The sequence below is a fragment of the Scyliorhinus torazame genome, chromosome 15, assembly GCF_047496885.1.
Source record: "Scyliorhinus torazame isolate Kashiwa2021f chromosome 15, sScyTor2.1, whole genome shotgun sequence".
NCBI classification, from domain to species: domain Eukaryota; kingdom Metazoa; phylum Chordata; class Chondrichthyes; order Carcharhiniformes; family Scyliorhinidae; genus Scyliorhinus; species Scyliorhinus torazame.
The window spans coordinates 90,376,472-90,398,275 of NC_092721.1; positions in this window are offsets into that span (position 1 = coordinate 90,376,472).

Here is a 21,804-nt window from a genome sequence, read left to right on the forward strand (position 1 = left end):
CAGACCTTGATTCACCACACTTAATTGTTTTTTATGGGTTTGGGGAGCTTCTCCTCGGTCAAGCCCACACTTAGAAATGTTTTCAGCAGTGGGGAACTAAACTCGCTGGCCAGACTGGCTCCTCAGAGAGCGGGGCACCATGTAGAAGTGGTGCGCAAATCTTGAAATGAGGTTGAGGGTCCTCCACAGCCCCAACCATGGACACTGCCATCCTGCGCAGACATGGGCATCACCCCCTCCCTCCCTATGTGAACACACCCCACTATGGGATCGATGGGGGCACCCCCACCTTTAGGGTCTCACCCTTTCAAGCCCCCACCCTTTCAGGACCCCCCCATCACTCTTTCTTTAAGAAGCTCCTTCATACCCCACTTCACTCCCCTCCTTCATACCCCTCTTTCATGGGCATGGATCCCTCAGGCCCCGGACTATTGGCAGCAATAACCTGGCACTGCCAGCTTGGTTCCCCTAACACCCTGGCAGCACTAACCTGGCACCCTGGCACTGCGAGCTTGGTTCCCCTAACACCCTGGCAGCACTAACCTGGCACCCTGGCATGATGCGTGATCCAGATTGTGTCAGTGCCACGGGCTGGGTGGCTTGCGTGCGATTTTGTGCCCGGCACGAAACCTGATGCTCCTGGCGCAATGAAATTGGCACCTGACGCAATGTGATGGGAAAATCACAACCCATATCTCTTTCAGTTATGCATACAGAAATATAAACTTGATAACTGGTGTGGCACCAAGATACCTGTATGGCATCTGTTTGGAACTACCTTCTCTGTTAGGAGCTCATTGTGACGACTTGAACCCTAGCTCCTAGCACCATGCAGACTGCTGATGAAACTTCTACTGAAAACGTAGCATGACTCAAACTTCTGCCAAGCCTCAGAACAGAAGTTGAATTAAATAGTGAGATGAAGGGGACTGACCAGCAGATTAAAGAGTTACCCTGGAACACTCTAACAGGGCCTGTCATGAAACTGGCCATTCACATCTGAACCCTTTGTTAGCTTTAAACCAATGTCTACTCTGATGCTAAAAATTGAACTAAGCCAGACTGCCCAGCAGATGTCAGGTTATTGCAGTCTGCAGCTGTGTCGTCTTAGGCCTGAGGTCCTAGATATTCTGACCATTTATATCACTTGAGCCCTTGAATGTGTCACAGCAGTCTCATAGGTTCTGCAAAGTGTGAGCAATATATTCTGTAAATCACAGCCTTTGCAACGAAGAAAGTTTACCCTCCCATGTCTACAGTGTGCCATTCATTCTATCGCATCCATCAATCCACCCACCTGTACTCAGTTCTGTTCAGAAATTGATAATTACTTTCTGACTCTTTTGATCAATAAAGCATGAACTCTCAGACTGAGAATCCTACCCACCTATTTACTATCTGGAGAAGGTCACAAAATTGAGACAGATGTCAAAAAGAAGAAGCTTTGACTGCTCCTTAATCATTCATGTTCAGTCTCGAAACACCTGCTGAATGAGAAAGTGAATTCAGTCACCGTCCGGAAACATCTGTAAAGTGAGGAAAATCGTATCAAGGGAAATTATTGAGGCAAAATACTTTCCAAAGGAACACATTTCAAAGAATTGTTGAGCCTGGATTTTAACTCCTACAGGAGGGCCAAGGTGGATGGTAAACTGCCTCGTCCACCTGCTGTGCAGCCTGAAATAGTGGGAACATGAAATTCAGCTCTGTATTTCAGCTGGTGCTGGCGTTACAGAAACCAGGGGCGAAATTCTCCAGAAACGGCGCGATGTCCGCCGACCGGCGCCCAAAACGGCGCAAATCAGTCGGGCATCGCGCCGCCCCAAAGCTGCGGAATGCTCCGCATCTTTGGGGGCCGAGCCCCAACCTTAAGGGGCTAGGTTGGCGCCGGACGAATTTCCGCCCCGCCAGCTGGCGGAAAAGGCCTTTGGTGCCCCGCCAGCTGGCGCGGAAATGACATCTCCGGACGGCGCATGCGCGGGAGCGTTAGCGGCCACTGACGGCATTCCCGCGCATGAGCATTGGAGGGAGTCTCTTCTGCCTCCGCCATGGTGGAGACCGTGATGAAGGCGGAAGGGAAAGAGTGCCCCCACGGCACAGGCCCGCCCGCGGATCGGTGGGGCCCGATCGCGGGCCAGGCCACCGTGGGGGCACCCCCCAGGAGCCAGATTGCCCCGCGCCCCCCCCCCAGGACCCCAGAGCCCGCCCGCGCCGCCTTGTCCCGCCGGTAAGGTAGGTGGTTTAATCTACGTCGGCGGGACAGGCATTTTAGCGGCGGGACTACGGCCCATCCGGGCCGGAGAATCGCGCGGGGGGGCCCGCCAACCGGCGCGGCGCGATTCCCGCCCCCACCGAATCTCCGGTGCCGGAGACTTCGGCAACCGGCGGGGGCGGGATTCACGCCAGCCCCCGGCGATTCTCCGACCCGGCGGGCGGTCGGAGAATCTCATCCCTGGTGTGCCACTGATTGAGCTTGGCCACGCCCATCCCATTGATGGGTCAGCTGGGGTCTAATGGTTTCCAGAGAACGGCCTGGGTGGGCACCCAAATAACCAGAGGCTCTGTGAACACTTACAGGACACAGTGAGCAGGCAGCAGAGTGAGCAGCCAGGGGTCTATAAGTAGTACCAGAGGGTTGCATATAAAACAAATCCTACAGCAATGGCAGTCGGAGCAAGGCCACCCCAATCCCGAGCAGGTCACCCCAGTCCACAGACTTGGCACCAAGTTGTTCTCCACTATTCCCCCCAACCCAAGCAGCCCCCACCGCCCACCCTCCCCCCCCCCGCAAGGCTGGCAATTTATGAGAGCTGTTGAAAGTTTCTTACCTTCTCGCTCCCTCTCAACAGCCATGGCGCCCAGGCCTCCTTGCAAATACTTGCGCCAATTTGCACCCGTGTGACATCTGTCTAAGAAGGGCAGAGCATTGTGGAAAGTTGGAACATACTGGGCGTCATTCTCCGACCCCCCAGCGGGTCGGAGAATGGCCGTTGGCCGCCGTGAATCCCGCCCCCGCCGGTTGCCGAAGTCTCCGAAGGGAGAAAAGTCGGCCGGGCGTTAATGTCGCTGCTGCCGCGGAGAATGTCACGGGTCTGCGCAAGGCAGCCGATTTTCGGCCTGCCGATATTCTCCCTTCCGGATGGGCCGAAGTCCCCGTCGACGTGATGACCGTTCACGTCGACGTAAATTAAACCTCCTTTTCATCGGCGTGACCCGGTGCTCCAGGCTCACGCCGACCAGCGTGGAGGTGAGTGACGGCCTGGGGGTTGGCTCTGGGCAGGCAATGGCGTGGCCGCAGTCTGAATGCGTGAGGAGAGGTGTGTCTCGGGTTGTGTGTGTGTGTGTGCGGCGGGGGGGGGGAAGTGGTTAGAGTAGGCTGGGCTCCGGGGGAGTGCCGGGAGGGGGTCCGTGCCGTGGAGGTGGATGGGGGGTCCGTGCCGGGGTGGAGGTCGGGGGGGGTTCCGTGCCGTGCCGGGGTGGAGGTTGGGGGGGGTCCGTGCTGGGGTGGAGGTTGGGGGGGGGGGGGGGTCCGTGCTGGGGTGGAGGTTGGGGGGGGGTCCGTGCTGGGGTGGAGGTTGGGGGGGGGGTTCCGTGCCGGGGTGGAGGTTGGGGGGGGGGTCCGTGCTGGGGTGGAGGTTGGGGGGGGGGGAAGTCCGTGCCGGGGGTGAGGTTGGGGGGGGTCCGTGCTGGGGTGGAGGTTGGGGGGGGTCCGTGCATGGGTGAGGTTGGGGGGGGTCCGTGCTGGGGTGGAGGTTGGGGGGGGGGGTCCGTGCCGAGGAGGGGGATGGGAGGGCAAGTGACTTGGTCCACCTGGCCAGGTGCCAGCCTCCAACAGTTGGACCCATGCGGTCCATGCCACCTGGCTGGGGGGAGGAGTGGATATGGGCAATGATGACATGTCGTCGTTCCCCTCCCCCCCACCAGGCCGTCATGTTTTCAGATCATCCAGCGATGTTGGCCGCCGTGGTGGCAGCCGCTCATGTCTATGTTGCCCTGGATGAGGAGGAGGAGGAGGAGGAGGAGCATGCCAGAGAGGCGGCGCAGGCTGCCGCAGAGGGGCAGGCGACAGCCGCCCAAGCTGGAGGGACACCTGACCGACAGGACGAGGAGTGGGAGGAGGACCTCGCGGCCCCACGGCAACGGAGGCACCCGAGGGCGCCCCGTGTGTACCGGCCCCGGCAGTCATACCAGGACCTCACGGACCGGGAATGCAGGAGGAGACTCCGGATGAGCCGGGAAACCGTGGCACACATCTGCCACCTGCTGGCACACCTGTCACCGCGTGGCACTGGCGGGGGACACCCTCTCCCCGTGTCCGTCAAGGTTACGGTGGCCCTGAACTTTTATGCAACGGGGTCATTCCAGGCACCGAGTGGTAGTGGTGAAAACTGGGGAGAAACACAGAATGGTCGTGGACTACAGCCAGACCATCAATCGGTACACGCAGCTCGACGCGTACCCCCTCCCACGCATATCTGATATGGTCAATCAGATTCCATAGTACAGGGTCTTCTCAACTGTAGACCTCAAATCCGCCTACCACCAGCTCCCCATCCGTAAAGCGCCCATATACTGCCTTCGAGGCAGATGGCCGTCTCTACCAACGTCACCGTGCGGGGTTCGGGGCGGCGTGGCACGATTCGCACGGCGCTGGTTTCGGGGGGGGGGGAGAATCACGTGCGGGGGGTCGGGGTGACGTGGCGCGATTCGCACGGCCCCCCAGCGATTCTCCCACAGGCGGGGGGGGGGGGGCGGGAGAATACCGCCCAGTATTTTCAGTTTTTAATTTTTTCCCCATATATTGTTTGACCTTTTTTCATTTACGTTGCTCTTGTTAGAAATGTAGTCATCCAAAAATATAATTGCAAATACTAAAAGCTTGGAGGGAAATCGTTCAAGGAAAACTGCAGAGAACCTTGCTTTTGTTGAAAATAACGAGAAAACCTTTTCCTTTACTAAATAGGCAAAGGGAATAGAGAGGGTTTATCTTTGTACCTTCTCTCTCCTCCGCAGCTATCTGTGTCTGTGCGTCATACCTGCTCTCAAGAGGGATGTTTGAGAAAGACATTTGCACTCCTGCTCTTTTAAATTTAGCTGACAATCCTCTGGTGAATGTCAATGTGAAATGTTGATGGCTGTACATAACTCGGAGTTTTTAAAGCTCATTGTATATGACCATCGATTACATGTTAACTCATTAACAACAATTTGCAGTGAAAACCTAAATAGCCTAAATTATGCATCGTTACAGGTTTTGCATTAATAAGTGAAGAGAAAAAACTTAACATTAAGACATATATTTTTTTGCAAAATTGACAGTGTATCCCTCAAGAATTACAGTTCACATACAAATGACAAACTATTTTTACCTCAACCCAAAAAGGATATTTCCAAAAATCTTGTGATTTTTAAAAAAATAACCAAAAGCCTGTCGAGGGTAGGGAAGTGATGATAACCCGCAGAGAGCTGAGCGCCAGTGCTCCTCAATCTTCCTTTTTTAATTTAGAGTACCCAATTATTTTTTTCCAATTAAGAGGCAATTTAGTGTGGCCAATCAACCTAACCTGCACATCTTTTTTGGGTAGTGGGGTGAAACCCAAGCAGACACGGGGAGAATGTGCAAACTCCACACAGACAGTGACCCGGGGCTGGGATTGAACCCGGGCCCTCAGCGCCGTGAGGCAGCAGTGCTATCCACTGCGCTACTGTGCCGCCTTGAGTGCTCCTCAATCTATGCCATTGTCTGATCCCGGCCTTTCTGCTGAGTGCTCGCTCACATCCATTTTTAAAAATAAATTTAGTGTATCCAATTAACTTTTTCCAATTAAGGGGCAATTTAGTGTGGCAATCCACCTACCCTGCACATTTTTGTGTTGTGGGGGCAAAACCCACGCAAACACGGGGAGAATGTGCAAACTCCACACGGACAGTGACCAGAGCCGGGATCGAACCTGGGACCTTGTCACCGTGAGGAAACTTTGCTAACCACTTGCGCCATCATGCTGTCCCCCTCGCTCACATCCATCACCTGCACAGGGTGTGCCTGGGGCGGTGGGGGGGAGATGCCTGGAGATATGGGCCAAGGGTTTGGATGTCGGCCCGCATTGCTGAGGAAAGGGACAGAGGCGTCGTACTGGTTGTGCACAAGGGCGTTTATTGTGTTTTACAATTCTCCAATCTCCAGATTGTGCCCCAGAAGCTTGACCACTATTATTTCCCACCGAGGTGCAGGTATTTGTGCTCGGGAAGGGTGGAGATGACAGCTGTGACGCCTCGATCGTGTCTTCCCCGGAGCTCCTCTCTGATATGCTCCTCCTGGGAGGCTGGAGAGGGGGCCACCTGGGAGGAGCCAGCGGCGTCAGATGGAGGATCTGCAGCAGAATAGACATGTGGGGCTGGATTCTCCCAAAATGGGGCTATGTCCCCATGCCGGCATAAAAACACTGGCGTTGCACTCCCCAGTTTCCTGAGAAAAATAAAAGTTGATTTACTTACCTGCAGGGGGGCTAGCAGTGACCCGGGGTGCTTCCTGCAGCTTTGGCTGAAGATATGGGCTCCCAACCGGCCAGACCATGTTAGTTCCACGCCATCGGGAACTCGGCCGGTCAGGAATGGAGGATCGCTGGGAGGGCCTCTGGCAATGGCCCCCAGCCGTGCAGTGTAATTCGTGGACGTGGGGTTATTCAGGGCCCGGAGAATCGCCAGAGCGGCGTCAGGCCCGATTCCGTTGGGAAAGTTTTTTTCTATAAATTTAGAATACCCAATTATTTTTTCCAATTAAGGGGCAATTTTAGTGAGGCCAATCGCCTATCCTGCAGACCTTTGGGTTGTGGGGGTGAAACCCACGCAGACACGGGTAGAACGTGCAAACTCCACACTGACAGTGAGCCAGGGCTGGGATTCGAACCCAGTTCCTCAGTGCCTTAGGCAGCAATGCTAACCACTGTGCCACCGTTGGGAAAGTTGATTCTCTGGCCCCACGCCAAATGCGATTTTGGCGATGGCCTACGGAGAATCCAGCCCGTGGTTAGTGGGAAGGATGGGGCAGTCAGTAAAGCAATAACAACACACGTTTGGCAGGTCCTCCGGGTGGAATCCGGCGGTTCCTCACCTCTGCGGTGTCCGCCAGCTTCTGCTTCGGTGACTGTCTTGTCCTCGGCCACCCCAGTCACCTCCAGGCCCGCTCCTCGAAGGTGGTGAGGATTCTTTAGTCTGGCAGACCTCCGCCAGTCTAGGCCCTCTCCCGCTGATTGTGAGAGAGCTTTTCCAGAGAAGACCGAGGGTGCATCGTTAACCACATGCGTGGTTCACAATGGTGGGTGTGTGTGTGTGAAGGGTGTGTGTTGGGGGGATTGAAGTGTGAGGGAGGTTGAAGGGAGGGTTGGGGTTGCATGGAGAGTTGGTGGGGTGGATGCTTGCGTCGGGGTGGAAAGGTCTCGGAGGTGGGGAGAGTGACGTTGTGTCTACTCACTTGTGCTGCCCGGTGTAAGGCGTTGACCTTTTTCCGGCACTGGAGGCCAGATCTCCTGGTCACACTCCCGGAGCTCACAGCCACCATCACCTCATCCCAGGCGGCACTGGCTGCCCTGTGGCTGACCATCCAAGACCCTCGGGGGAACAGGACATCCATCCTGGCCTCCACTGCTTCTAGGAGACTGCACAGATCTGCATCCCCGAATCTTGGGGCCCGTCTCCTCGGCGCCATTGTTGTGAGCTGGCTGGGGTTGGCTGAGCTAGTGTTGCTTTGTAAATATTTTTTATTCTCCTCCTTTTTCACATTTTCTCCCACATTTACACCCAACAATAAACAATAATCAGTAACGGATGTAATGTCAATCCCCATATCAATAACAACGGTCCCATCATCCCACCAAACCCCAGACATTAGCCCGAATGTTAACATAAACAAATGACAAAAAGGAATCAGGAATCAGCCATCGTCACCATTAACACACACAGCCCCCCTCCCCCAACCCTCCCAGCCCCCAACCCCACTAATGTTCGATGTGATCCAATTCTCGAAAATGCACAATGAATAACGCCCATGAATTGTAGAACCCCTCTATCCTTCCGCTCAGTTCACATTTGACCTTTTCAAGCGTCAAGAATTCCAACAGGTCCCCCCACCATGCCAGGGCACAGGGTGGAGATGTTGATCTCCACCCTAACAGGATCCACCTTCGGGTGATCAATGAGGCGAAGGCTACAACATCTGCCTCCGCACCCGTTTCCAATCCCGGCTGGCCTGACACGCCGAATATGGCCTCCGAGGGCCCGGGTCCAGTTTCCCATGCACCACTTTAGAGATTACCCGAAACACCTCCTTCCAGCAATCCTCCAGCTCTGGACAGGAGCAAAACATATGAACATGGTTTGCGGACCCCCCCCCCCGCAACGTTCACACACATCTTCTGCCCCCTCAAAGAGCCGGCTCATCCTCGCCCTTGTGAGGTGTGCTCTGTATACCACCTTCAGCTGTATCAGCTCCAACCTCACACACGAGATGGAGGCGTTCACCCTCCGAGCACCTCACACCAGAACCTCTCCGCCATATCCTCTCCCAACTCTTCCTCCCACTTTGCCTCGATTCCTTCTAGCGACGCCTGTTGTGATATGCATCACTGTAAATACACAAGGGGGTTAATGTGAATACATTACGACTAGGTAAACACTAGAGGGAGCACCAGAGACGTCATGACATGCAGACATACAACTAATGAACACATAGAATAGGACACGACCAATGGGCAGTCAAGATACCCAGAGGTGACACTACCACAAGGGGGCATTACACAACCCATAAGGACAGGGCACACATGCTCTGTCTCTTTCCACAGGCGACACTTAGAGAGTAGGACAGGGGCAGATCAGAAGCATCACACCCACCACGTGGCTTAGAGCAGACTGGTTAGTTAGACTGAGTTACTATAGCAAGATTAGCAGGAGAGTCAAACTCATAGAGAACTGTGAACATAGAACATAGAACTGTACAGCACAGTACAGGCCCTTCGGCCTACGATGTTGTGCCCAACTAGTCTGAAACTAAGGTCAAATCAACCTACTCCCAATCATCCTAGTGCACTCCACATGCATATCCAATAACCGTTTGAAAGTTCCTCATCCGTTACTGAGGAACTCCCCAGAGACACCGGGCTGAATAATACAGTGACAAGTTGATGACAAGTAGACAGCATTCCAGCTTCCAGTCCTGACATCAGACTACACCAGATAAAATGTTAATTGCCACAAATTAACAGGCAGGGTAGGTGATTGGCCTTTATCCCGGCCAATGAGTGCTGACAGGTGGGAGGCCCGGTTTCAAACTGGCATAATAGTATTGGAGATGCCACCAGGCATTGTCATGCCCAGATTACATTCAGTGCTGTGGGAATTGCTCCTGATCTGCGAGTGTAGTATTCAGGTCACAGTGGGGCTTTAGGTCTTTCAGAGAAATTTCTGACATGGTGCAAATGGTTCAATAAATCACATTGAACTTATTTCAAAGTCTGGAGTATCTTTTGGTCAAAGCTGCATCGAGTTGCAGCCTGTGTTATCCCAGAGTACATAACACAACAGCGCCTTCTCCTCCTCCAAAATAACCCCGTAAACCACCGATACTACCCCCTTCTCCAGTCCCCCTGTCGTCAGCACCTCCTCCAGCAATGTGGACGCCGGCTCTACTGGGAAGTTCTGTATCTCCTTTCTGGTAAAGTCTCAAACCTGTACGTATCTAAATATTTCCCCCTGCTCCAGCCCATACTTCGCTTCCAGCTGCTTCAATCCCGCAAGAAATAAATCTTTTAGTGTCCTAATTCTTTTCTCCTCCATCTCCGAACATTTCCATCCCACTTCCCTGGCTCAAATCTATGGTTCCCCCGAATCGGTATTTCCCTTGACCCTTCCCCCAACCCAAAGTGCTGTCGAAACTGCCTCAAAATTCTCAACGAAGTTATTACTACCGGACTCCGAGTATCCCCCCGGCTCGTCGGGAGCGGCGCTGTCGCTAGCGCCTTCAATCCCGACCCCCTGACCAAATTCCCCTCCATTCTGACCCATTGGGAGTCAGCCCTCTGACCCAGCCCCGTATCTTCTCCATATTCGCCGCCCAGTAATAATACATCAGGTTTGGAAGACCTCAACCCCTGCCTGCCTGCCTCTCTGAAGTAGCATCTTTTTAATTCTGGTCACCTTTCCTCCCCATGTGAACGAGGTAATCATCCCTTCAATCTCTCTAAAAAATGCCTTTGGCAGGAAAATTTACGGCATTGAAAAATAAACAGGAATCGAGGCAGCACATTCATTTTAACCGCCTGTTCCCGACCCGCCAGTGACAGAGGGAGACCATCCCACTTGCCAGATCAGCTTTCACCCTCCCCACCAAACGAGAAATGTTGTACCTACGGAGCCCCCCTCCAATCTCGGGCAACCTGCACCCCCCAGGTATCTAAAGTGAGTCCCTGCCTTACAGAATGGCAGACCCCCACCCACCCCTGCCGCCACCCTTGGCCGAGACACCACAAAATACTCACTCTTGTCTAGATTTAATTTGTACCCTGAGAAAGACCCAAACACCCGAAGCAGCTCCAGTATTCCCACTATTGACACGCTTGGTTCCGACACGTATAATAACAAGTCATCGGCATATAAGGACACCCTATGCTCTCCCCCCCCACCCCTGCCCCCCACCGCACTATCCCTTTCCATACCCCCAAACTTCTTAATGCGTTGGCCAACGGCTCAATCGCGAGTGTAAACAGCAGGGGGGGACATAGGACATCCCTGCCTAGTCCCACCGTGGAGAGGAAAGTATTCTGCCAGTACCTTCGCCAATATCTTTGCGTCCACGTTTAAAAGTGATATGGGCCTATACGATGAACATTCCGTCGGATCCTTATCTTTCTTAAGTAACAGGAAAATCGATGCCTGCCCCAATGTTTGTGGTAACCCCCCTTCCCTATCACCTCCTCAAACATCCCCACCATTAGCAGTACCAGCTTATTTTTGAATTTTTTATAATATTCCACCGGAAACCCATCCGGCCCTGCCACCTTCCCCGACTGCATCCTCCCAATCTCATCCTTTATCTCCTGCTCCACTATCGCCCCTTCTAATGTAACCCTGCCCCCTCCCCTAACCTCGGGTACTCCAGCCCATCTAGAAATTCCTGCATCTCCCGGACTCCCCCAAATGGCTCTGACCTGTACAATCTCTCATAGAATTCCTTAAAGACCTTGTTAATCTGATCTGGAACTACCACCAACATTCCTGCCCTGTCCCGCACCTGGACAATTTTCCTTGCCGCTGCTTCCCTCCGGCCTTCTCTCCATGTTCGTAAACTGCCCCCCTCGTTCTCCTCAATTGACGTACCGCCTTCCCGGTAGATAGTCGGTCAAAGCTCGCCTGGAGTTCCTTCCTCTTTTCCAACTGCGCTGGATCCCTATCTTCTGCATATCTCCTGTCTACCTCCAGCATTTCATCTATTACCCTCTGATGGTCCAACTTCTCCCCTTTGTCTAGCTTAGCGATGAACGAGATCATGAATGTGCCTTTAAAGCCTCCCAGACACCGCCTTTGACATCTCACCCATGCAGTTAAAACCTACATATGCCTCGATTACTTTTTCAATTTTGTCACAGAACCCTCGGCCCCCAACAGTCCCGCTCTAACTTCCACCCTGGTCTCTGTACCACCCCCTTCTCCAGTACCATATCCACCCAATGCGGAGCATGATCTGATACTGCAATTGCCGAATACTCCGACCCTTTAACCCCAGCCAGCAGCGCCTTTCCCACCATGAAAAAGTCAATCCGCGAGTATACCTTATGGACTGCTGAGAAAAACGAGTACTCCCATTCCCTCGGGTGCAGAAACCTCGAAGGGTCCACCCCTCCCATTTCCACCATTAGCCCAGCCAGCGCTTTCGCCCCCCCCGACGGGACCAGCGAGCGCGGCCGTGACCTGTCCGATTTTGGCTCATGCACCAAGTTCCAGTCCCCTCCCCACTATCAGTTCGTGTGTGTCCAAGTCGGGGATGGCCCCACACACCTCGCGAATCCCATATCATCCCAATTGGGATCATGCTCACTTACCAGCGCCACTAGCCTCCCCTCCAGCGCCCCTGTCACAATCACATACCTACCCCACTGATCTGCAACCACATCCTCCATCTGGAAGCGTACTCTTTTGCTGACCATTACCGCTACCCCTCGAGCTCTTCCGTCAAATCCAGAATGAAACACCTGACTAACCCAGCCCTTTTTAAGTCTCACCTGGCCCTTCACCCTCAGGGGTGTCTCCTGCGGCATTGCTACATCGGCCTTCAAACTTTTAAGATGCGCAAGCACTCGTGACCTCTTGGCTGGGCCTCCCAACCCACTCGTGTTCCACGTGACTATCCTAACTGGGGGTCTCTCACCCCCCCCCACCCTTCTTATCCACCATCATCATACCACCGGGCCCTGCCCCATGAGCCTGACTCGTCCCTTTCCACTATTAACATCGAAACCCCTCCCCCTCCCAGAATCCCCCCCTGCACTTCCCCTCAAAAAAATCTCACCCAGTATCGATCCTCCCCCCCACTTGCTCGCCTCGTAGGCCCATCGAAACCTGTTGTCCAGGCTCCAATGTCCGCAGGAGCAAGTGCTGCTTAAGTGCTGCTTGACTTTGTTAGCGGGGGCGCTGGCGAGCACGGTCCCGGTGAATCGCTGGTGAGCCTTCATTTGCAGTGAGAAGCTTGTGCAGCCTTGTTAAGTGGACCAATTAATGTTGAAAAGAGTTGCCAGCCTAACTGGGCGGAGCGCCGGGAAGCTCGTGGCAGTTCCCACTCGCTGCCACACTTAGAAACCTTTCCGGAGAATTGCGTCCAAAGTCTGCTTTTGTGTGTGTTTGGCGGGTTGTTGCTCAGTGGCTGAAGTGCCGAGAATCACACCACTATTCAACAGCATTTGCCATTATTTTAGACCTCGGGGAATTCTTCCCCGCCGAGGCCACATTTTAGTTGATTCCCTGCTGGTGAACTGATCTCGCAGATTAGGCTCTTTCTGAATGGCAGCCCCAATTCCGCACCATTTCAGCCCCCTCCCTGCTTTATTTACGTCCCCTTCACCCCCACAACCTTGTTGACGCCCCTGGAAACACCATCACCCCCTCCAATGGCAAGGTCCTGCCAGGCCTGACTCCTAGCAGTGCCAGCCTCGCACCTGGGCACCCTGGTACTGCCAGCCTGGCATCCTGGCAGTGCACCTGGTGCCAAGGTGCCAGGGGTACCTGCCCTGTCCTCGACTACCGGGAGTCTCTAGTGGCCTGCGAGACCCCCCGAGGTGCCGTCACGCCTGGTCCATGTTTGTGGAAACCAGTGCTAAATGGCGCCATGGCAAGATCTCGCAGGCTCGAATGTTGACTCTCGGGTGCCAGGTGAATTAGGTATTTGAATGAGCCCATTGGCGCAATCCTGATCACGCCAGGCGGAGCAAGTCAGCTGACTCGCGGTCAACCTGGCGCTCAGCGCGGAGCCCGATTTAGGGCTCTCTCGTGATTCAACTGCTGTGCCCGGATCTGCCCGAGCGCAATGCAGTTGCCAAATCACATCCGTTAACTATTTCTTTCTCAGCTTCCTGTGATGGGGATGTGCTGTGTAGTCACACCTCACGTGGCTCCTCCAGAACACAGCACAACAGGCACTTTTGGCCAAATGCAGCCCGGAAAATCGGACTCATTCGTTCCCTCACCCACAAAGGCAGAGATGCAGCAGTTCGAGAGGCTGCAGGGAAGTCAAAGATGGCGGAAAAAGGCAGGAGCAGCGAGCGAGTGGGTCAGCAGACCCACGAGGTGAGAGGTCCCTGGTCACCCCCGAGAGAGGGAGACCGGTGACCCAGACAGCGGACTCCCCTCTCCCACCTGGAGATGGTTGGAAGACGTTCCTAACTAAGGAACTGACCACAATGAAAGATGAGATCAAGGTTGAGATCCAAACAGTGGTCAGGGCGGCAGTTGCGGAGGCGTTGGTCTCCATGGGAACGAGGCCGGAGGCCCAGGGGAGAATGATCCAAGAACTCGAAAAAGTATCGACAGACCAGAGTGACCGTATCGTCGCCTTGGAGGCCGAGATAAAGAGGTTGGTGGTGACCCAAGGGAGCATGAAAGGGAAAGTCGAGGACCAAGACAACCGATCCAGGTGATAAAACATTTGAATAGTGGGCCTGCCAGAGGGCATTGAGGACAGAGACTCAACCGACTACACGACCCAGATGCTGGACAGTCGTCGGCGATCGACAGGGCACACAGGTCACTCCAACCAAAGTCCAAGGCCAGGGAGCAGCCGTGGGCGATAATAGCCAAGCTGCACAGGTACCAGGATTGGGAGAGGATCCGGCGTTGGCTCGGCAGACCAAAGCGAGCAGTTGGGAAGGATACAGAATAAGGGTATAACAGGACATTGGGCGGACTTGGCAAAGAGCAGGGTCAAAGTCGGCCCTGTACAAAAACAATGTTAAATTTGAGATGTTATTCCCAGCCAAGCTCTGGGTGACATAGCAGAATAAGGAATCATTATTTTACCACCTGGCAGAGGCCGTACGAACGGACTGGACAAAAGGCGAACGAGGAGGAAGATGCAGAGAAAAAGTGATGGACGTGGATGTCATGATATGCAGACATACAGATAATGATATACAGACTGGCACAGACAGGCAGCTAATGAACACAGAGAACAGGACATGACCAATGAGCAGGCAGGACACTCAGGGCTGGTATCTCACTATAAAAGGCACGAGGCACTCACACTCCTCCTCTTTCCACTGATGAACATCTACAGAGTGAGCCAGGGTGTATGTACAGTATCACACCTCCAGCACGTGGCTAAGAGCTAGTTTGGTTCAGTCAGACAGAGTAACCACACTTAGGTTAGCAGAGAGTTGAACTCATAGAGAACTGTGCTAACTGTGCTACTGGTTCAATAAATCAGATTGAAGTAACTTCAAGGTCTGGAGTATCTTTTGGTTAAAGCTGCATCCAGTTGCAGCCTGTGTTATCCCAGAGAACATGACACATCAATGGACAACATTCGTGTGGGACAGCACTGCCACCTATGAGTAAGTGAACTAGCTCATGGAGAGGAAGGGGCGAGGGCTGCAGAGCACAGGGGAGGGTGAGGAGGATACAGAGAGGACAGCAACGGAATGGGCAGAGGAGAGGGTCAGAGCAACTTCAGGAGGGGGGCCACCACACTAACGGGGAAAACTAGCGCTGGGAAGCATGAGAGAGACGGGGCCACGGCGCAGCTCCCAGCGGGGAGAGGGCATATGGCCGGGGGGGAGGGGGGGTGGAAGCACATGGAAGGGGGGAAAGGGAGGGGGCAAGTAGAAAGCGGGGCACAAGGGGGAGGCAGGGGAGGTTTGAGCAGGGGATAGAGGGGGAATCGAGACCAGGGGGGGGGGGGGGGGACATAGCAATAAGGAAGGCAAGGGCTCTAGATTGGCTTCAGCACATCAGATTCGGGAACATGGAATAAAATGGCACCATAAGCAGCCACATAGGAGTGTCCCTAAACAAAGGGAGAACCGGAGTGCAGGGGCTCACCCACGTGGAGTACACACAGTTGGTGGCCGTGTTGGGTGCCACCTGGACAAAGGGAAACCCCAGTCGCAGGGGCCCGATCTCATGGTGAGAATGGTGACCGTGACCATTTTTGATGGTGCGCTAACAAAGGAAAACTCCGGAGTGCAGGGGCGCAAACACCAAGTCACTATGGTTGATCCCGCAGGAAGAGGGGGGACAGCAACACCCCACGAGGATAGTTACCTGGAACGTTGGGGGACTTAACGACCCAGTGAAAAGATCCAGAATCTTCGCCCACGTGAAAAGTACGAAAGCCGTCGTAGTCTTCCTCCAAGACACGCACCTGAGGGAGAAGGACCGGCTACAGGTAAGGAAGGGCTGGGTGGGACAGACCTACGATTCATGTTATGGAACGACAGCCAGGGGGCTAGCAATCTTGATATGCAAGAGGACAGTGTTCACTGTGGTGATATACATCACTGTAAGTACACAAAGGGTTAATGTACATACACTACACCTAGCTAGACACTAGAGGGAATACCAGAGACATGACACACAGACAGTCAACCAATAGGTCAGTAAGATAGGACACGACCAATGGGCAGTCACGATACACACAGAGGTGACACTACCACAAGGGGGCATTACACCAACCCATATAAATGGACACATCACACATGTTCAGTCTCTTTCCAGTGGAGACACTCAGTGAGTACAGACACAGGGTTGATTGAACATCACACCCACCATGTTGGATGTAGCAGACTGGTTCGTCAGTCTGAGTAGCTATAGCAGGATTAACAGTAGAGTCGAATCCAAGTAGGAGAATTGTTAAAAGTTTAAAAAACGTGTTAAAGCTATCTCCAAGTCTGAACCTTCCTTTGTTAGAGTGCACATCAAGGAAGCAGCTTATGCTACGTCAAGAGCAGAACAAAACATTCACGGCGGCAAAGGCAGTTACGGACAACATCATGTTGTGGTCATTAAAAAATATACTGCAGTCAAACCTCAGGAAGTCTGTCGTTCAAAACCCAGATCGAGCCAATCTTTCCTCACCGAGAGTATCTACTGTTGCCTCATATGGGAACAGCTTGGGCGGGATTCTCCGACCCCCAGCTGGGCCGGAGAATCGCCGATGGACGGCGTGAATCCCGCCCCGCTGCCCCGACACCGGCTGCCGGATCCTTCCCGGTACTCAGCCCAGTTAGGCTGGCAACTCTTTTCAACATTAATTGGTCCACTTAACAAGGCTGCACAAGCTTCTCACTGCAAATGAAGGCTCACCAGCGATTCACCGCCCCCCCGCTAACAAAGTCAAGCAGCACTTAAGCAGCATTTGCTCCTGCGGACATTGGAGCCTGGTTAGCAGGTTTTGATGGGCCTACGAGGCGAGTGGCAGTGGCCCCCACGACGATCCTCCGCTCTGCAATGGACCAAGTGGCCGCCCGTTTTCGGCCAGTCCCTCCGGCGTAAATCAAACAAGGTCCTTACCGGTAGCACCTGGCTGTGCGAGCGGCCTGCGGAGTCCTCGGGGAGGCGCGGGGCAATCTGGCCCCGGCAGGTGCCCCCACGGTGGCCTGGCCCGCGAATGGGGCCCACCGATCCGCATGCGGGCCTGTGACGTGGGGGCACTCTTTCCCTCTGCGCCGCCCGCTGTAAACGTCCGCCATGGCCGGCGCGGAGAAGAAACCTCCTGGGCATGCACTGGGATCACGCCAGCATACGCTGGCGATCCTGCGCATGCGCCAGCTCGCACTGGCCGGCAGAAGTCCTTCGGCGCAGGTTGGCGTGGTGACAAGCCCTTCCGCGCTGGCTGGCGCAGCGCCAATCCCGCTGGAGCCGGCCTAGCCCCTGAAGGTGCAGAGGATTCCGCACCTTCCGGGCGGCCCGACGCCGGAGTGGTTCACGCCACTCCTCGGTGCCGGTACAGCCCGACCCGCCGGGTAGGGGAGAATCCCGCCTCTTATGTGCGGGATTCTCCCAGCCTCATGCCGGGCCGGAGAATCCCCGCAACTGCGCCATGCCACCCCAAAGCTGGCACGTGATATTCCGCAGAGCGGAGAATCGGCGCCATTGGCACCGGCGCGTTTGGCGCGGCGCTGGCCGCGGGCCGCTCCATGCGGCCGGGCAGCCAATTCTCCGGCCCGTATGGGCCGAGCGGCCGCTCTAAAAAGGCAGAGACCCGCCGGCGCCATCCTCATCTGGTCGCAGCCGGCAGGAACCCTGCGCGCAGGGTCGGGGGACCACCTGTGGGGGAGGGGGGGGTGTTGCTCCGACCCCGGGGGGGGGGCCTCCGATGGGGCCTGGCCCACGATCGGGGCCCACCGATCAGCGGGCCGGCCTCTCGCTCCCCGGGCCTATTATCTTACGTGCCGGCCCCTGAACTCCCGTGCCATGTTGCGTCGGGGCCGGCACGTTGAGGGAGGCCACCGCACATGCGCGGGTTGGCGCCGGCGCCACTGCGCATCTCCTCATTGACGCCGGCGCCACTGTGCATGCGTGGATCCCGCGGCGCATAGTTCGCGCCAGGATGGGAGGCTGGAGCAGCGTGAACCTCTCCAGTGCCGTGCTGGCCCCCTGTAGGGGCCAAGATCGGTAGTCCCTGTGACGGCGTTTCCAAAGGCGTGGACACTCTGCCGCCAAATGGGAGAATCCGGCCTGGGTCACCTGGAGCGGGCTCAGGTGGCCTGTCAAACAGTCATCAACTGGACCATTGGCTGCTGGGACCTCCTTCCTTAGAGCTCATTGGCCAGAAGCCAGAGAAGTTTCTGGAAAAGCGAGTGGAGGGGGGGGTGAAAGTAGACGTCTCATAGACACCAGAGGCAGAGAGCAGAAGACAAGCAAAGACTCAAAGCAAAGACTCAAAGCAAAGACTCGAAGCAAAGACTCGGTGTGTGAGGTGACCTTGCCCAGACCAGAAGGAAGCAAGCAAGAAACATCCAGCGAGAATCACCTTTGCAAAGAGGAACCAGAGGGACTCGGGGATCGGACCTAAAACTTACCAGACCACCTTTGCGAGTAGTATAGTCGAATCCTGGGTGTTTTTCTTGTATGTATAATGGGTAATTTACGGGTTACCTATATTTAATAAAGTGTGTTGCATTATATATATATCCGTGCTTTGTGCTACTCATAAATAAAGACACCTGGGTTAACTTTAATTAAGGAGCTGATTGAAGTATCTGAATTGGATACAACAGTGTTCAGTGGTGTCCTAGACGGGGCACCGGAGGTCCTGGTAAACGTGTACATGCCCAACTGGGATGACACAGAATTTATAAAGAAGACCATGGCGGATGCACCGACTGATCATGGCGGGGGGGGGGGGGGGGGGGGGGGGGCGGGATATACAAGGTATATACCCGTATCGACTACTTTATAGAGGGGTACTCGGTGCTTCCAGTAATAGCAAGATCGGAATAAGCCACGATTGTATTCTCCGACCATGCTCCACATTAAATGGATGGCTAGGAAATATCACAGGCCATAGGCGATTACGTTACTAATAACCAGAGCGGGGAAACCTCACCTTCCACGTTCTGGGAGGTACTGAAAGCTGTGATTAGGGGAGGTATTATAGTCTACATAGAGACAGGGAAGGGAGGGCGGCTGGGCAGCAACTGATCGAGTCCATACTGGAGGTTGACAGAAAATATTCTGAGGCCCGACTGTAGAGCTGCAGGCGGAAATGAAAAAGCTACAAATGGACTTTAACCTGCTATCCACCAGGAAGGCAGTGCACCAACTCCGCTAGACACGGGAGGGACCTTTTATGACCATGAAGCGAAGGCTAGCCATATCGCTGATACCCAAAAAAGACAACGATCCAAAGGAATGCAGATCATACAGACCCATTTCGCTATTCAATGTGGAAGCAAAAATATTCTCAAAAATCCTGGCCAAGAGACTGGAGAACTGCTTACCAGAGGTGGTCGCAGAGACCAGACGGGCTTTGTTAAGGGTAGACAGCTAACTGCGAACATCAGACGGCTGCTGAATGTGATATTGACCCCATCCGGAGAGAGAACACCAGAGATGATTGTCTCCCTGGACGTAGAAAAGGCCTTAGTCAGAGTCAAGTGGAAGTATCTCATTGAGGTACAGGAGCTTGGGCTTGGGAAAGGGTTCACCTCATGGGCGAAACTCCTGTACACATCCCAAGGCGAGCATTCTGACCAAAACCACCAGCTCTGAGTACTTCCAGCTACACGGAGGCACCAGGCAGGGATGCCCGCTGTCCTCGCTCCTGTTCGCCCTGGCAATTGAGCCGCTGGCGATTGTTCTGCGAGATGCGAGAGGCTTGAGGGGAGTCTGAAGAGGAGACAGAGAGCACAGAGCCTCACTCTATGCGGATGACCTGCTCCCCTACATCTTGGACCCGCAAAGCGGCATGAAAAACATCACAAAGCTCCTGGGAGAGTTTGGAGCCTCCTCGGGCTATAAACTCAACTTGGGCTAAAGCAAAGTTTTCCCAGTGAGGGGGAGGGGAAGAGCTGGAGGGGGTCACCATATTAAATAGCCCAAAACAAATTCCACTACATGGGGATCCAGATAGGCCACGACTGGACACGGAATCACAAGTGGAACCTGTGCAGTCTGGCGGAGGAAGTTAAAAAGGACCGACAGAGATGGGGTGCACGCCCGCATGATCAAGATGAACGTACTACCAAGGTTCCTCTTCCTCTTCAAACCCATACAGATCTACATCCCCAAGGCCTTTCTCCAAGCAATAGATAAAGTGATTATGGTGTTTGTGTGGGGTGGGCAAAGAATCCAAGAATTCCCAAAACTACTCTGCAAAGGATAAGAAGCATGGGAGGCCTGGCCCTTCCGAACTTGCAATATTATCACTGGGCAACTGCGGCCGAGAAAGTGAGGGGATGGGTGAAGGAATCAATGGATGAGGATGGAGGAGTCCTGTACAGGAATGGCCCTCCGAGCCTTCGCCATGGCAGTGCTCCCATTCCGCCAACAATACTCAACAAGCCCAGTGGTGGTAGCAATCTTGAGAACTTGGAATCAGATGAGGCAGCACTTCAGTCTGACCGCAGTATCCACCATGGCCCCTGTCTGCGGCAACCACAGGTTTGCACCAGCCATGCTAGGTGCCACCTTCAAGAGATGCACGGGGACAGGTCGGGGGAACATTGATAGTTAGGAACTTTTACACGGGGCCAGGCTAGCGACCCTCGAGAAGCTGACAGAAAGACTGGAACTACCGAACAGACAGGAACTCCGACATCTGCAATTCAAAAACTTCCTTCGCAAGGAGACAACAAGGTACGCAGGGGCCCCGACAGACACAATGCTGGAGGAGTTACTGGACGTGGACAGCCTGGGGGAGGGGATCTGCGGTGACATATGCGGACAACTGTTCGAAAGGACGGGCTCCCCACTGGATGAAACAAGGGGAAAATGGGAGGAAGAGCTAGGCACGGGAATAGGGTGGGGACTCTGGAGCATACAGGGCCAACTCTACCTCCATTTGTGCAAGGCTAAGCCTCGGGCAGCACAGAGCACACCTGACCAGAACCCGAATGAGCAGGTTCTTTCCGGAGGATAAATGTGAAACTGCCAGGGAGGTGTGGCCAACCACACCCACATATTCTGGGCCAGCTCCGGAATGCCGTTTTCTGGACAGCATTCTTTGAGGCGATGTCCAAGGTTGTGTGGGTGAGGGTGGAGCCATGCCCGAGAGTGGCAGTCTTTGGGGTATCAGACCAGCTAGAATCACACCAGCCTGAGTTGCGGGGAAGGGGGGGAAGAGATGCACGGGAGCCAGCGGGACCACAGAAAGCAGACAGAAAACAAGAAGGGGGGAACAGGGGGGACAAACTGGTGGAAACACCAAGGGGGAGGCCAGAGAATGGCCGACACAGTTCCAGAAGGCCCAATGTAAGGCCACATGAAAAAGAATCCTCAAAAGGTAGGCAGACAACAGGATGAAAAGAATGGAAAAGAAGGGAGGGGAGGCCAAGTGATCAAAGGGCAGGGGGGGTGGAGGGAGGATGCCGGAAAGGAACGACAAGAAAACTGTTACTGTCTCATCTATTTTTATGTACAATCTAAAAATGTAAAACTTGCATAAAAATATTTCCAAAAGAAGGAAAAAAACTGTTTCTTTCTCCACAGAAATGTCAGACTTGCTGAGTTTATCCAGCATTTTCTGCTTTTATTTATGGTGACCTGACTTTTTAATGGCATTGTACATTTATTGCCTGGGCTGAGGTGTTTTAATGACAATTAGCT